This window comes from Prunus mume, linkage group LG3 (assembly GCF_029339155.1).
Source record: "Prunus mume cultivar Tortuosa linkage group LG3, ASM2933915v1, whole genome shotgun sequence".
NCBI lineage: Eukaryota > Viridiplantae > Streptophyta > Magnoliopsida > Rosales > Rosaceae > Prunus > Prunus mume.
Window position 1 is genome coordinate 24,934,819 of NC_142700.1, and position 17,952 is coordinate 24,952,770.

The following is a 17,952-nucleotide window of genomic DNA, read 5'->3' on the forward strand; positions in this document are numbered from 1 at the left end:
TGATTGATTATTATGTTTGAATGATAATTGTTAGGAAGTTTATCGTAGTTATGACTACTAAAGGGCCAATGAATGCCATCAATTCATTGTCTGCTGTTGTTATGATATTATTATACTATCAATGTATTTTCGTTATGTTGTAACTGAAGGTCTACCATCCTATACTTGTATATAAATAGGTTGTAATATCTCTTTTGAAATACATAGAAAATTGAGCTTGTGCTTCAAACGACGTTCCCACTATCTCCATTCCCAATATCTCTCACCTTGTCTCTGTCAAACTTTCTGATACCAACTATCTCCTATGGGAAATCCAAGTGAAACCTTTCTTACTAGGCCAAAATATTTGGAGTTTTGTTGATGGATCTCATCCTTGCCCCTCACTTACTCAACCTCATTCTGATAAGTCTAATTCTTCTACTCTACCCCAGCCCAATCCTGCCTATGCCTCTTGGTTTCAAACTGATCAAAACCTCATTAGTATTCTTCATGCTATGATATCTGAGAGTGTTCCTCAGCAAGTCATTGGGTTTTCCACCTCGCAAGCCATTTGGGATTGTCTCCAACAAAATTTCTCGCAGCAACCTCTTGCCAACTCTACTCAACTGAAATTTCAAATCTTCTTTCTCACCAAAGGTTCCAAATCCATCTCTGAATACCTTTATCAGGCCAAAAGTTTGGCTGACGAACTTGTTACGATCTGGGACTGTCTCCAACTCCAACCTGGTTACGTATGTGCTCCGTGGTCTGCAGGTATTGACTACCAAATATTACTGACGGCTATTCTGAACTTCCCACCACCTCCCTCCTTCTTGAACCTATGAACTCGCTGTAAGATAGTTTACTATCTTAAACTCACGAAAGTGGTCTTCTAATCTATGTCAGATTGCAAGAACTCCAGATTAATCTAGGACTTAAATCTATCTCATCCAGCAGCCCTTGTATCAGTGTTCTAAATGGATTACAAGGCTAAAGGGGTTTCTAGTTCTATTAGAATTAGGAGTCACTGTTCTATTGCAATAAGGAAAACTCAAGGAGTCTCTTGATGGGCAAGACTCTTTGAGTGATGCATATAAATAGGGCAGCTCCCTCTAAGAGCCGATACACACAACTCATCAGGATATTCACCCCGTCAAGAATTCCAGAGCTAAGGCAATCGGTTATCTTAGAGAAGAGCTGCCTACCAGGTGTTCGACAAAAGACTTCAATGGCAGAACAAGGTTAGTGTTCAAGTTATAATGGCTTAGAAGACTTACATGTGGTATCAGAGCATAAGTTATTTTATCTTCTACCTAACCAATTTTGTTGCAGCATTTAGAACTTGAAAACTGAAGGATAATTAAGTTTTCAAGGTTAAAGAAACTTGACACAGTAAGAGTTAACACCTTGCTGTGACAAACAGAAATTGATCAAAGTTTGTATGGTTCTTGCCGTGCTCTGAGCAAGCCAAAGCAACTCAGACACAGCAAGATCTGTACATTCAAGGTTTTATGATCAAACTTGTGTTGGAAATAAAGGCATAATGAATGATTCACTGTCCAAAGATGTGAATGATTTGTCGTGCAATTATTTTCAGCAGAACAGCATAAGAGATGAAATACGTAGGCTATCAAGGTTGTTCTTCTATCCAAAGATGTGGAACTTTTCTTGTACAGGAAGCTTATGTGATTTTCATGTCTTAGTGTTGATAAACATGTTTGATTTCTTCACCTAAAGGTGAGAATCGATCATGTTTTAAGGATATGGGGTTTTCAGTTTTAAATATATTCATATTATGTGTTTTTCAGTTAATCACAACTCGATTGAAACTCTCATTGGCTCCAACTACTCCAAATGGAGGGAAGATGTGGAAATTGCTCTAGGATTGCTGGACTATGAGATAGCTATTGAAGATGATGCTCCTGCAGAACCTGATGCAAATGCATCTGCTGGAACAAAAGCAAAATATGCCAAGTGGATTAAGGCAAACAAAATGGCTATTTTGATCATGAGGAGGTCAATTTCACCATCTGTCAGGGGAAGCATTACATCCTGTGACAATGCCAAGAAGTTTATTGATTCCATTGGGGAAAAGTTTCGGGAATTAGAAAAGGCTGAGATTGGAACTCTAATGGGACAACTTACTGATACAAAATACAATGGGGAGAGATGTGTGAGAACACACATACTAAACATGCTGGAAATTGGGAACAAACTGAAGGCACTCAAAGTCAATGTGGATGAAACTATGATGGTACATTTTGCTATAAATTCTCTGCCTAGTACTTTCAAGCATCTTAGAAGCACGTATGTGGCTCAAAAGGAGAAGTGGACAGTAACTGACCTCATAAGCATCTGTGTGCAGGAAGAACAAAATATGAAGAAGGATAAGGCTGAAGAAAAGATTAATATGGTTCAGAACAGTTTCAAAAGGGATTTTGGAAAAAGAAAAGACTTTGGGAAGAAAAACAAAGGAGAAAAGGAAACTAAAGGTCTGAAACCAGAAGGACTCAAATGCTATTTCTGCAAGAAGTTTGGACATATGAAGAGGAATTGTGATAGATACAAACGCTGGCTAGATAAACAGAAGGCTAAAGGTAAGTCTGATCAAATAAATGTTTGTTTTGAGTCTAATGCAATTGAGATTTCTTCAGATTCATGGTGGTTGGATAGTGGTGCAACAGTTCATGTGGCTAATTGTCTGCAGGGGTTCAAAACAAAGAGGCTGCCAAGCAAGGCTGAGATGAAGGTGTTCGTTGGAAATGGAGAAAGAGTCAAGGTGGAGTACATTGGATTAGCTAGGATTGAGTTAGAATCTGGTTTTGTTTTGGAATTAGTAGATGTAGTATATATTCCTTCCATGAAAAGGAATCTTATTTCAGTTAGCAAGCTTGTAAAGTCAAACTTACAGGTTGAGTTTGATGTTTTTGGATTCTCCATTTTCAGAAATAAAGTTATGATTGGTAATGGTTTTCTAAATGATGGAATGTTTCGATTGAACTGCAAGAAACCAAATCCCAGCACTGGAAATCTAAGCATAAATGTGATAAGCCCTAAAAGAAAAGCAGAAAAAGAAGAGTCTTATAAACTTTGGCACAAGAGATTAGGACATATCTCAGCTGAAAGAATGAATTTGCTTAACAAAGAAAATCTGTTGCCAGCACTTAACCACCATGACAAAGACAGTGTTTGCATAGAATGTGTTAAAGGAAAATTGACAAATTTGAGGAAGAAAGGCGCTACAAGAAGTGAGAAACTGCTGGAAATTATACATACTGACATATGCGGTCCTTTTCCCACTCAAACACATGATGGTTTTAAGTATTTCATAACTTTTACAGATGACTTCTCAAGATATGGTTATGTATACTTAATATCTGAAAAATCCAATGCATTAGACATGTTTAAAGTTTACAAAGCAGAGGTAGAGAACCAGCTGGATTCCAAAATAAAAGTGGTGAGGTCAGACAGAGGAGGTGAGTTTTATGGCAGATTCGATGAAAAAGGAAGAAATCCTGGACCTTTTGCAAAGTTCTTACAAGAAGAAGGAATTGTGGCTCAATATACTAATCCAGGTACACCACAACAAAATGGAGTGGCGGAGAGACGAAATAGAACATTGATTGAAATGATAAGAAGCCTAATGAGTTGTTCTAAGCTTCCAATTTTTCTTTGGGGGGAGGCCTTGAAGACAGCAAACTATTTGCTAAATAGAACTCCTACGAAAAGTGTGAACAAAATTTCTTATGAGGTATGGTGCAATAGAAAACCTAGTCTCTCACATCTCAAAGTCTGGGGAAGCAAGGCAGAAGCAAAGTTCTATAATCCATCAGAAAAGAAGCTGGATTCCAAGACAGTAACATGTTATTTTGTGGGATATCCAGATAGAACAAAAGGGTACAGGTTCTACTGTCCCAACCACACCACAAGGTTCATGGAAACTCAAAGAGCTATTTTTATTGAAGATGAAAATGATTCAGGACACTGAGGAAAATTTTGATTTTGATGAAATTTTGGAAAACAAGGAACCTGCTGAAAAGGAAAATATACTGAGAGATACAACTATCTTACCATTCACTGACTTGAATGACAAGCAAGTCTCACCAAATCATGATCCAACAACTGAAGCTCCACAAATTGCACCAGAAAATATGCAGACAGATCAACAAGAACAGCAGCCTTCCAACCCAGAACTGAGAAGGTCACAAAGAACTAAGAGACCTGCTCTATCAAACGATTATTATGTCTACCTGCAAGAATCAGAACATGACATCAATACCATAGAAGATCCTCTGTCTTATAAGCAGGCTATTCAAAGTGACAACTGTGATAAGTGGATAGAAGCAATGGAGTCTGAACTCCAATCAATGAGCAAGAATGGTGTATGGAAGCTTGTTGATTTACCTCAAGGATGTAAACCAATAGGATGCAAGTGGGTTTACAAGACTAAAAGAAACTCAAAGGGACAAATAGACAGATACAAGGCACGACTAGTAGCAAAAGGGTTCACACAACAAGAAGGAGTGGATTACAATGAAACTTTCTCACCTGTGTCAACCAAAGATTCCTTAAGAGTTATAATGGCATTAGTGGCACATTTTGATCTTCACCTTCATCAAATGGATGTTCAAACTGCATTTTTGAATGGAAACCTTATTGAAGAAATTTACATGAAACAACCGGATGGTTTCATTCAAAAAGGGGAAGAAGATTTGGTTTGCAGGTTACAAAAATCAATATACGGATTAAAACAGGCTTCTAGGCAGTGGTACTTGAAGTTTGATGAAGTAGTGAAGTCTCAAGGTTTCATTGACAATCCTTTAGATGAGTGCATTTACCAAAAATTTCAAGGGAGACATTATATTTTTATGTTGTTGTATGTTGATGATATTCTCTTAGCAAGCAGCAATCTGTCACTACTACATGACACTAAGAGAATGCTATCAAACCATTTTCAAATGACTGATTTGGGAGAGGCAAACTATGTGCTAGGAATTGAAATAAGCCGAGACAGAGAAAGGGGGTTACTTAGTCTATCACAGAAGGGATATATAGAAAGGATACTGAAAAGGTTCAACATGGAAAACTGCACAGGTTGTGATGTTCCATTCTCGAAGGGTGATAAATTGAGCAATGAACAATCTCCCAAAACTGAGCAAGAGAAGTTGGACATGCAGGACAAGCCCTATGCCTCACTTGTTGGAAGCTTAATGTATGCTCAAGTTTGCACAAGGCCAGACCTTGCTTTCAGCATTAGTGTTCTTGGAAGGTTTCAATCCAATCCAGGCCAAGCACATTGGGTAGCAGGCAAGAAGGTCTTGAGGTATTTGCAAAGAACTAAAGAATACAAGCTGGTTTATCGAAGAATTGAAGAATTGAAACTGGAAGGATATGCAGATGCGGATTTTGCTGGCTGTTTGGATACACAAAAAGTACATCAGGTGTTGTGTTTTGTTTGCAGGAGGAGCAGTGGCTTGGAGAAGTGTCAAACAACAATACATATCAACCTCAACCATGCAGGCTGAGTTTCTAGCAATTTATGAAGCAACTTCAATGGCTATGTGGCTCAAAAAATTTATGTCAATGTTAAGGTCGTGGATTCCATACAAAGGCCAATCCAATTATGGAATGACAACAGTGCTGCAGTTTATTTTGCAAAAGGAAATAAAAAATCAGGAGGATTAAGACACCTGCAGTTAAAGTTTTTATCAGCTAAAGAAAAGATCCGAGATGGTCATACAGCTTTAGATCATATTGGAACAGATTTTAATATTGCAGATCCCCTGAACAAAGGCTTGCCTAATCATGTTTTTCATAGGCATGTTAAAAGCATGGGTTTGCAGATCAGTTTTGATTTTTAAGTCAGTGGGAGTCAGTAGGAGCCAGAGTTAAGTCTGTTTTCATTTAATTAGTTTCAATCGAAGTTGTTCTTACAGTTTACTTTTGATAATGTCATTCAAAGTTTTCTTAAATTGTGTTTTTCCAACTTATAAATGTTTTGGCATATGGATGAAGGAAGAATCTGCAAAATTTGCTAGCACTTATGTTTTGCATTTTCGTATCCATGAAGGAGCCATGAAAGTTTTGCTAAGACCTTGGTAGTCTTGTAAGGGTGAGCTAAGAATTGTTTTGATCATCAAACACATCCTAAGGCAGATCTCAACAATTCTTTGATCCTAATTCAGTTGGCAGCCTCATGTGTTGTTATAGACTTATATGTGTGGTTGCAAAAGACTTGAATGTTATTTATTCAATGTGCTTTGACAGTTCCATATGAGTTCATACCAATGACAGTGGCTTGATAAGAAACTGAGAAATTTTAAAGTCCTAAATTGGCCATTAAGTGATTAATCTTGAGACACAATGATTATTTGACCAAGTGGGAGAATGTAAGATAGTTTACTATCTTAAACTCACGAAAGTGGTCTTCTAATCTATGTCAGATTGCAAGAACTCCAGATTAATCTAGGACTTAAATCTATCTCATCCAGCAGCCCTTGTATCAGTGTTCTAAATGGATTACAAGGCTAAAGGGGTTTCTAGTTCTATTAGAATTAGGAGTCACTGTTCTATTGCAATAAGGAAAACTCAAGGAGTCTCTTGATGGGCAAGACTCTTTGAGTGATGCATATAAATAGGGCAGCTCCCTCTAAGAGCCGATACACACAACTCATCAGGATATTCACCCCGTCAAGAATTCCAGAGCTAAGGCAATCGGTTATCTTAGAGAAGAGCTGCCTACCAGGTGTTCGACAAAAGACTTCAATGGCAGAACAAGGTTAGTGTTCAAGTTATAATGGCTTAGAAGACTTACACTCGCCTCCTTGCTTTTCAAGGGCAATAGGCCTTAGCCGCTTAGATGGCTCCTATGGCTTCTCCTTCCGCCTTTGTTGCTACTCGCTCCCAAGTGGCCTTTGCCACCTGTGCCCGAGTGACCAATCGGTTCATCCCTTCGGTCGGCCTCAAGTTTGTTTTCTCTGGCTCTAGCCAACCTTTTCACCGTGCTCCGCGTCCCTCATCCTCCTCTCAAGGTATTTTCGGTCCTCCACCCTGTCACTAGTCACTTCAATGCTGGAACTGCCAACAATTTGGTCTTGTTCAAGCCAAGTGTTGTCATCCTCGTCCTTTTGCCGGCATGCATGTTATGTCCTCTTCCGACCCTAACTGGTATTTGGACTCCGATGCCACCAATCACATGACCCATGATGCATAACCATTCCATTCTGGCGCCAACAATTCAGATCAGGTTGTTGTTGGTAATGGTGACACCCTCCCCATCACCCATTTTGGTAATCTTTCATTTTCTTCGGGTACTTTTGTCTTTCGTCTCTCTGATGTTCTCCATGTTCCTTCCCTTCGTAAAAGTATTTTATCTGTTGCTCAATCTCTTAACAAAACTTCGTTATCTGCTTACCTATCTGGTTTTACTCAACTGTGACAACTTGTCTGCCACATGCTCGTACAAAACACATTGCCATTGATTGTCACTTTGTCCGTGAACGGGTCGCTTTTGGCAATCACAAAGTTCAGTTCATTCCATCCTAACTTTAGCTTGCAGATGTCTTCACAAAAGGGTTACCAGCTAACCATTTTGAACGTCTTCTTTCCAAACTTGTCACCTCCCCAGTGTCCTGCTTGTGGTGAAATGTTAGGCAGTTATCATTGTTATGACTAGTGAAGGGCCAATGATTCATTGTCTCCTGCTGTTATGATATTATTAGGCTATCTATGTATTTCCGTCATGTTGTAACTAATAGGTCTACCATCCTATACCTTGTATATAAATAGGTTGTACTATCTCTTTTTAAATACAAAGAAAACTCAGTTTCTACAATAATCATTATCTTCTTAAACTATTATTGAATTATTCTAATTACAATAGTTTACGAACCGAAAGCTTCAACTTGCTTTACACCTTTCACTTTGAATGAATACTGGGTCATCTAATTCTTCATGATTCTTGGCACTATGGCCTTCACAACCACCATTTTTGTGGTTCTTGTTCTTGATTATTTCTATATGGGTTTGAAGCCTTTCAAAGTGAGGTTGAGTTTTAGTGGTTAATCTTTTGGTAACTATTTTTTTCGGTCTTCTGTCAGTTATAGGCAGGTTCTCACTTTTTAAAATGCATTTTTTCCATTATGTTGAGATGGGGAGAAAGGTAAAAGTAGTTTTGGTGCTGTTATGTTTACATTTTGGGTTTCATTAATGAATCCTCCCACAGTTTCGTTATTGTTGACTTGGGTATTGTCTGGTTCATTCTCTCTCTTCTCAACCCTAGAAGTTCATCAGAGGGCTAAATACAATTGTTCTCATTGCTTATTGGAATTTGTTTGTAGGCACATCCTTCTGACGAATTTGTGCAATTTCTAAACATTGAATTTTTCAATTATGCACTCTACTCTATATCTTCTAATAATGGAGATCACTACAAAGTTTGGTTGCAGATAATGTTCTTCCCTATTGTCTTCAGCTGAGTTTTTCTAACTTTTGTCGCCTTAAGCATTTAGTGAGAGACGACAAGAGAGAAGCACTAGTGCAAAAATTGAGAAAGGAAAGTGTGTTTACTTTTTGTTTTAATCCCAGTCAAAAATTGATGCGTGGACAAATTTCCAGCATTCCTGTTGTAATTTGCAATTACTTTGACTGATGAATACAAGTTCTTTCTCCCATCTTGAGTGGACAAAATTCTCTAATTAGCTTGATGCATGTATGGAAGGATTCTGGTGCCATACTGTCCCTGCACAATAAAAAGTTGGTAGATGAATAAAGTGAAAAACCGAGGTTCAATTCTTACATGTAAATTGTTTACCAAGAGGAATGTTGACTGTTATAGTCCTATTTAGATCAGTCCACTAGATACTAAGTTATATCAGCTTTTGATAAAAGTTTAAATTAGGTGATACCTTAATGCCCAAAACCTTGTGAAATATGGAAAGTTTTGAAGCCAATTAAAGGGGTCTTATTTATTTTCCTTTGCGTGAACCGTTGCTTGATGGGCTTAGAGTGTTAGTCAAGTCGGTCCTCGGTGATGAGTAGAGACGATTTGACCTAGCCCTATATAAGCTTAAGACCCTGCTCTCGTCAGACATGTTCTCAAAGCCTAATCTCATCATAAAGAGAGAACTGAAGCACTCCTCAGGCTTAATAACTCAAGTTGAAAAGGCTTCGGAATTAAACTTTTTATTAATTTTTTTTTTCGAATAGTATCCTTTTGTTTCCAAATGATTGAACAATTTGTGCAATTGTCCTTAAACCATGTAAGTACTCTACAATACTCCTTAGAGAGTAGGAAACTTTCATAAAAGGCTATGGTGAGGAGAATTGAGCTAAGAATGAAAAAGGCTTTGCATTAAAAGACATAGAAAGGCTAACTAGGGATAATTAATGAACGGGTTGGCTAGAAAGGCTCAAACGAAATAAACAATGCCTATATCACTTCCTAGAATCCATGTGGTTTACGAAGTATGCTTCAAATAGATAATGAAAGTAGTTCTAGCAAACAATTTAAAAATTCTCAAGTATTTGACCAAAAGAAAGAATAATGAGATCACAACGACTTGTAGACAAGAAAATTAAAGAATAGCATAACACTTAAGAAAGGAAGGCATAGGCTCAAAAGCTCACATAATGAGGATTATATAAGTTTTCACTAGCTCTTATTTCGCAATTTAAATCATATGAAATTTGCAAATGAAAATCATATTATGTGGCTATGTGCGTATAGTTTTACCAAGATCCACTACTACAAAAATCGAAATAGAGGACAGGAAACCACCGTTGTCTAGAAGGTTTTCCAAACATCGTGAAATCGACCGCCATCTTTTGTACAACCAACAACGATGGTTAATAACCAACGTCGTTAAATAATTCCATGTCCAGATTTATTACGAACCGACGTGTAATTACTATATAATTAGTGTAAAATGAAATCTTCGACAACATTAGACGACAGTTTTATGAAAACTGAGACGTCTAAAGAGTTTTACATGTCAAGATCAAAAGAAGAACCGATGTATAGATAATTATCCACGTCCCTAAAAGAAGGAAAAATGACTTGGATAAGCAAGAAACCGTCGTGGTTAATGTGTACTACATTAAACAAACAAAAAAACAGACGTCTAAAACATAAAGTACGACTTTTACACAAACCAACAGACGTTTAAAGAGTATTGCATGTCATTTGGCTCCCAATAACCACCGTAACAGGATATAACCACGTCCTACACCTGGCATCACCGATGCTTATGTAATTATCCACGTCGAGAACTTTAATAAAACCCGACGTGGTAAGTATATTCCACGTCTGTTACTTGCGAGACTCGTCTTTAAATTTAACAAAGGCGGCCCTTTGACACAATTAGACGTCACTTTTTCTAAATAACCGACGTCTAAAATATTTAAAATGACATAATATTACTCAATGTTGACGTACAAAACTATACCCCACGTCAGTTTTTGTCAAAGGATGATGTTACAAATAGTATTGAAGGCGTGGAAGGAAAATAACCGACGTGGATTATGTATTCAACGTCTGTGGCGTTAAAATAATGGACGTGGTTAATTATATCACTACGTGTAGAGATCCATATGCTAGATGTTATAATTTCTTACCACGTCGGTTTTGATTACATAATGACGTGGTTGTCCTTTTAAAAGTCGCTTGTTTAACCTGCCTTGATGTATGTATGCTCGGAGATGTCAGTTATTTTAGACTATCTGACGTGCAGAACATCTGTCATGATAGTTAATGGAACTGAACGACCTTTATTTCGACCTTTAGACGACGATTTATTTTAACCAAACCGACTTGATTTCTTTTTCAGATCTCTGTTTTTTTGCTTTATGGTCTTTTGCCTTTTTAAAACCCAACGTTGTTTTTATTTTATACGTCTGTGTTTCCAGTTTTTTTACCGGACCGTCGTACTTTACAGCTTTAACCCAGCTTTTTTAATTTTTGATTTGTCGTGCCCAAAGCCTGCATATAATGAATATGTGATTAGAATTAAAATGATGTACAAAATTATTAATTAGTGTCATACAATTAACTGAATAAGTAATGTCATACATTACAACAATCAATCAATCCATATATCTTCACACCCATCTCTAATTTTTTCATTCCCTAACTCACCCACTAGGTCATCAAATGTGTCAACATTTGGTATCCCTCTAGTATATGGCTCACACTCAATTCTAGTATCACCTAGCACATCATCACCAATAACATCATTATATTCTCTATTAGGCATTGATAACATTACCGACCAACCACGATGCATTAGGTCATCAACATAAAATACTTGTTTGACTTGAGATGCCATAACAAATTGGTCATTCCTATGTCCAATTTTACTCAAATCTACAAGGGTAAATCCAAGTTCGTCGACTACATGGCCCGAAGTGTTATCTATCCAATCACCTCTCAAGACTGGGATTCTAAACTTTTGGTAGTCAAGGTCCCAAATTTCTTGAATAACACCATAAAAACCCATATTGGAGACAATAGGGTTTTTATCCTTGGCACTAGCAACTTACATATTATGTGCAAGTAAATATACTCCACTATTTTGGACAGTTCGCCCATCATCTTGTGCCTTGGTGTTAAATTTCACACCATTAATAAGATAGCTCCTATATGATGGCACTGCCATGCTTGGACCAGCTGCTAGCCACCTCAAATTTTCTGATACGCCATTATGCTCTTCCCCATTAAGTTCACTTTGAACCTGCAAATTAATTATATATATCTGAATTCAATCTAACATATAGAATGGAAGAAAATTAAAAGTTGAATATGCATGTCATTCAATAACATATATATACCTTAAAGTGGAGCCATTGAATGAAAGTGCTATTGTGCTTATCTTGCAGCCACTTTGTTCTCTTTCTAAATTTTGGATAAGTGGTCTTGATGTGGATCATATGTTCCCTACATTGACACGAAAAAATCAAGCATTACGGTCCCTTGTATATAAGATAAACATAAGGAATAATAATATTTAAAATGGCGCTCCATATGAAAAATAAAAGTCATACGTACTTGATATAAGGTAAGACTTCCACTGTATTCTCCAAGACATATAGATGTGCCTGGTTCAACAAGTTCCGATCAACTAAGCTTATTGTGCAACCTGATAATGGCTTCGAAACTCCCACCTTCTGGCTTGAAGGCACTCCAACTGTACTAACATCAGATAAATGCTTGGTGCAAAACTCTACAGCTTCTTCAGCTATATAGCTCTCAACAATGCAACCTTCGGGATGATTACGGTTCTGAGCATACCCTTTTAGCACTTTCATATACCTTTCAAACGGATACATCCATCTAAAATATAATGGGCCACATAGGCAAACTTTTCTGACAAGATGTATTACTAGATGAACCTTGATATCAAAGAATGAAGGGGGAAAGTACTTCTCAAGCAAACACAAAGTAACTACTACATCTTTTTTCAACTTATCTAGCTTGGAAACATCTATCGTCTTTGCACATATAGAATTGAAGAAGAAGCACAATCGAGTTATTGCATACTTTGCAGGCTTCTCCAAAACAGAACAAATTGCCACAGGGAGCAATTGTTGCATCAAGGTATGACAATCATGAGATTTAAGTCCAAGAAGTCTTGAATATTTTGAAGATACAAGATTTTTTATATTTGAACAATAACCTTCAGGGACCTTTATACCATAGAAAGAATTGCAAACCGATCTCTTTTTTGCTCTTGAAAAATTCCAAGGCCCTGGAGGCAAGCGAGTACGTCTTTGTCCATACTCGGGTTGCAAATCATTTTTGACCCCATGGTCAATAAATCTAACCGAGCAGCAATCTCATCTTTATTTTTTCCAGGGATCTCCAGTAATGTACCAATGATACTATCGCAAACATTCTTCTCAATATGCATAACATCTAGGACATACCTCACATAAAAGTATTTCCAATACTCGAGATCAAAGGATTTTGATTTCTTCTTCCAACAAACTCTGTCACCATCATTCTCACCAACACTTCCCCCATTTTTTGAGCCCCATATGTAATTAATGAGGATCAACCATGTGCAACACTTATGGATGATTGATTGGTAACCATTTTCTATGCCTAATGTAACAAATTTTATGGGCCATTTTTCAATCTATGACTAGGTGTATCATTGCCGCATATTGGACAAGCTTTATATCCTTTAACGACACAACCAGATAAGTTGTCATAGGCAAGAAAATCATTAATTGTCCACAGTAATACACCTCTAAGTGTAAAGTATTCTCCTATATGTGCATCATACACTCCTCTAATCCCATCCCACATAGATTTTAAATCATCAATTAAAGGCTCTAAGTAGACGTCTATATCATTTCCAGGCTGTTTAGGACCGGAAATCAATAAGGTCAACATCATGAACTTCCGTTTCATGCATAGCCATGATAGGAGACTATATGTAACTAAGATAACTGGCCAACAACTGTATCTGCTACTTAAAGAATTGTGGGAATTGAATCCATCAGATGAGAGAGTCAATCTCAAGTTTATCGGCTTTTTACCAAACTCGGGCCATTTATCATCAACAAGTTTCCATGACGGGGAATCTGTTGGATGAGACATCTGACCGTCAATTGATTTTATAGCAGCATGCCAAGTGAAACTCTTAGCTGTCTTATGTGATTGAAACATCCTTTTAAACCTTACAATTGGAGGAAAATACCACACCACCTTCGCTGGCACACCCTCTTTCAAGATTGAATCTTTGCCTTCCTTTCACCTTGAGACACCACAAGTAGGACAATTAGTTGAATCTTCATAATCCTTCCTATACAAGATGTAGTCATTGGGACATGCGTGGATTTTCTCATAACTTATCCCTAAAGCAGACAATGTCTTTTTTGCCTCGTACATAGAGGAATGTAGTGTATTTCAATCTGGAAGCAAATCTCTTTGAAGTATCAATAATTCTGTAAAACAAACATCACTCATCCCATGTTTTGCTTTCAAATTATATAACTTCACCAAAGTCGACAACATCGTGTACTTACTGCTACCAGGGTACAAGGGTTGATCTCCATCTCCAATCACATTGGCAAACTCATAAGGATCAAATCCAATATCTCCTAAATCATTATCATCCATCCCTACTTCTTCAGAAACAAAACTGAACCTACTTTGCTCATCTTCTTCCACATTTCTACTAGCATTAGTAGTCCATTCCCGAGGTTTTCTATGCCATGTCCAAATCTTATAGCTTTGGTCAATTTCATTAAAGTATAAGTGGTCCCTTATAATTCCAACTCCAAACAATTGAATATTCCCACATTTAACCCATGGACAACGAATATGAGTTGTATTTCCAAGATTTTCTATAGCAAAATTCAAAAATCCTTCCACACCTAACTCATATGCCTTCAATCTTCTATCCGCATGCATCCACGACTTACCCATCTCACACACTATAAAATTATACATATGATAAAGTGAAAAGACCAGCAATGAAACAAGACTATATTGACAAAGAAGAGAACAAAGTGGAAAAAAAGAAAAAAAAATTCCACAAGAATCTGACGACGGTTTTTACAAAATAATAGTCGCGTAACATAGATTAAGACGACGGCATGTCTATTTACCGTCGTCTCTAAGCAACTAACATGATATTTGTTAGGGTTAGGGAGATCTGAGAGAATATACAAACTAACAAAATATTTAGAGAGATCTGAGAGAATATACAAACTAAGAGAATATTGAGAGAGAGCTGAGAGAATATATATACAAACTAATAAGAGAATATTGAGATAGAGCAGAGAGAATATACGTACATGGATATTGAGAGAGCTGAGAGAAAATGTCAAATGTTTGAGAGAGCTCAGAGAATATACCCAATGCTTTGAGAGAGAGCAAAAACTTTAAGACAAGTTTACGTTGAAGAGAGAGAAGGAAATACTTTAGGGTTAAAGGAAAATTCTGAAAATTTTAGATCCCGGTCAAAAATTTCAAAGGACCACATTTATTGAAGACGATGGTAAATACAACCCAGTCGTCGTTGTATTTCAGAATTACAATGGTGGTTATGTTACACCGACGCCTTTGTAAAGCATTTTGACATCACCCATAAAAAAACCGACGTCTTAAGTATTAAATAATTAGATTTGTTTTGCGTTTCCTGGGATTCGAACGCGCGTAATTGACCAAAAAGAGGGAGAGAAACCAATGTCATTTCAATAAACCCTAAACCCTAAATTTTACAATAATTAAAAAAAAAATACACAAGTATGAGAAAAATGAACCGAAAATTTCTACGGACTACTTACAACAATGCCTTCTATATTAGTAGGCTAATATCCATATTAAATAATTTTGAATTTTATGACCACCAATGGATCACATAAACCTTAGGGTTATGTTATGGAAAGTATATGACTATTGTGCTTTGCCTCTAAATCCTTTTTACTTTTGTTATCACTTCTAATTTTTAAATCTAAAATTAAAAATTTTAGGCATGTAGGGGGGAGATATTGCCTCAATGAGTGCATAGAATTTGTTGGTTTATTTATTGGATTTTTTTAAAAATATATTATGAATATTAGTAAATAAATACAAATAAAAATATTTTAAATATTAAATTTTTTAAACATTTAGGGGAGATAAAATCTTTCAATGAGTGCATGGTAGTTGTCAGTTTATTCTATGAAATTTGTTTTGAAATGATTATGAATATTTGGAATAAAATATAAAATTCATACAAAAATTAAATGACAAATATACATAACCGACGTTGCATCTGTTTATAACGACGGTACATAACACATAACGCCGTCCTAGAACACATTAGACGTCATAATGTACTCCCCGACGTGGTTAGTATGTTACTACGTCAACCTTTTCTTAATAACCGACGTAAGTAGAATTTACACCGTCGATTATTATGTTAATGACGACGTTGTTTAGATATACAACGTCACATTTTACCTTGTAACCGACATTGTACTCTTTTAACACGTCCTCTCTGTTGTACTAACGGATGTTGTATGTCTATATCAACTGTCGTGTATATCAACCTTACATGACGTTTTTGAGAAATGCAGTCGATGTTTTCTTTCTTGCTACTTCAAGACGGCGGTTGTTCATAGATATGAGACGTGTAAATAAGACTGAGACATTGGTTTTTGGGATTTAATTCAAATTTTTATGATATATTTTCATTTTATTTCATTTAACGACATTAATATCTTATCCAAAAAAAAACTAGAAACAAAAATATATTTCATTTGATTTTTTTGATGAATGTTCAATTAATTACCAAAAATATGTTTATATACATTATCAAAAATTAAAATAAACCTAAACATTTTAAAAATAAATTTTATCACTTATTGTTCTGTAATAGCTTGTTCACGAATTCTGCCCATTCCAGCCTGACTTCGTCAATAAGTTCTTGAGTATACACAACTAGTTCCTTTTTCTTGTTAAACTACAAATAAAGAACAAAAACCGACGTGTTATAAATATTAAAATGACGGTTTTGAAAGAAAACGTTGTGGTATTAAAACAAAGAAATTATATCTTAAAATTTACCTTCTTCTCAAATGCTAGGCCTGGATCATGAATTATATCTCTCATGAAACGCATCACGTAATAGCCACACTCTACATTTGTTGGTTGTCTAGGAGTTCCTTGTAGATTTTTCCATATGGGTGATTTACGTGATGATTGTTTGCCTGTGTGAGAGTTATACATTTTGATTGAACTGTTTCAAGAAAACAAAAAGTGTTAATGACAAAACTAAAAATCAGCATTAAAAAATATTAACCGTCGTGGTAAATAAGTGAAGACGACGGTTTGTTAAAACAAATGACGTCGTATTTTAGTTCAAACGTCGGAAAATAAGAACCGTTGTTGTGTATCATTCTAACGTCGGTGACAAAGAAAAACGATGTATAACAAAAGTTGTCTTTAAATTTTAAAGTTGAACAGAAAAAATTAAAACGTCCTAAAATGAAAAACACAAACAACGTGGTATTTCAATGAAGACGACGGTTTCAAGAAAATACTGACGTTGTAAATGATTTCAAACGTTGGTTATAATATACCGTCGTTGTGTTTTCACTACAACGTCGGTATTTGAAAAATCTGTTGTATCATTCAAATGCATAAATAAAAAATCTTACTTTTTCGTTAATATACTTACGTATTCACTATGTTTCTCATGTCCTCATCAACAGAGCGGTTTGGCAATGAATCCATGTAATAAAAAGCCTCCTTAGCTGGTCTCACAATTATTAACACCCAATGCCCCTTACACAAAATGATCCATATATATTAAATATACTACAAAAAAAAATATTACAAGGGACCAAGTATAGAAGGGGACTAACTCTGGATTATAAGGTACCAAGTAAAATGGATCCCCATCTGCGTTTTTCAGGCGTTCTGAGAGATGTTTTGAACGGTGAGATAACGTTCCAGATTGAGAGCTAACTTGTCCAGGGTCCACAAGGCCAACAAGGTTTACCATATTTGCCATTTTTAAATAGTCAAATAAGTACCTAATTAAATTAAATGAGATTCTAATTTAAAAGAAAGGAAATGTAAAAAAAAAATAAATTGGATTTCTAGAATTACCTCATGTATACTGCAATCACTGTGGATCCAATCTCAACCATAGAAGCAAAATGTAAAATGTCTTCACTCAAGAGCCAGGTATCATGATCAGTGCCAAACACTTCCTCTGGCATGTGAATTCTAATGGTCTCGTTAGTAGGCTTCAACTTGGTGTCGACATATTGGCATAGGGCTAACAGAGGAGTTGGTCTGTCAAGCTTTGACAGATCCTGTAACAAGAAATAAATAAAGTTTGTACATGAAGTAAAATAAACGACTCCAACAAATCAAAAAACTGACGTGGTATATAATATCAACGACGGTTTCTAAAACATACTGACAGGGTAAAGGCTATAGACGACGGTAAATACATAACAATCATTGTGTAA

At 36.2% G+C, this 17,952-nt stretch overlaps 1 pseudogene; it reads right to left on the reverse strand.

Moving 5' to 3' along the window:
- Window positions 1–13,093: 13,093 nt before the first annotated feature.
- Window positions 13,094–13,948, reverse strand: LOC148919210 (uncharacterized; annotated as a pseudogene).
- Window positions 13,949–17,952: the final 4,004 nt, after the last annotated feature.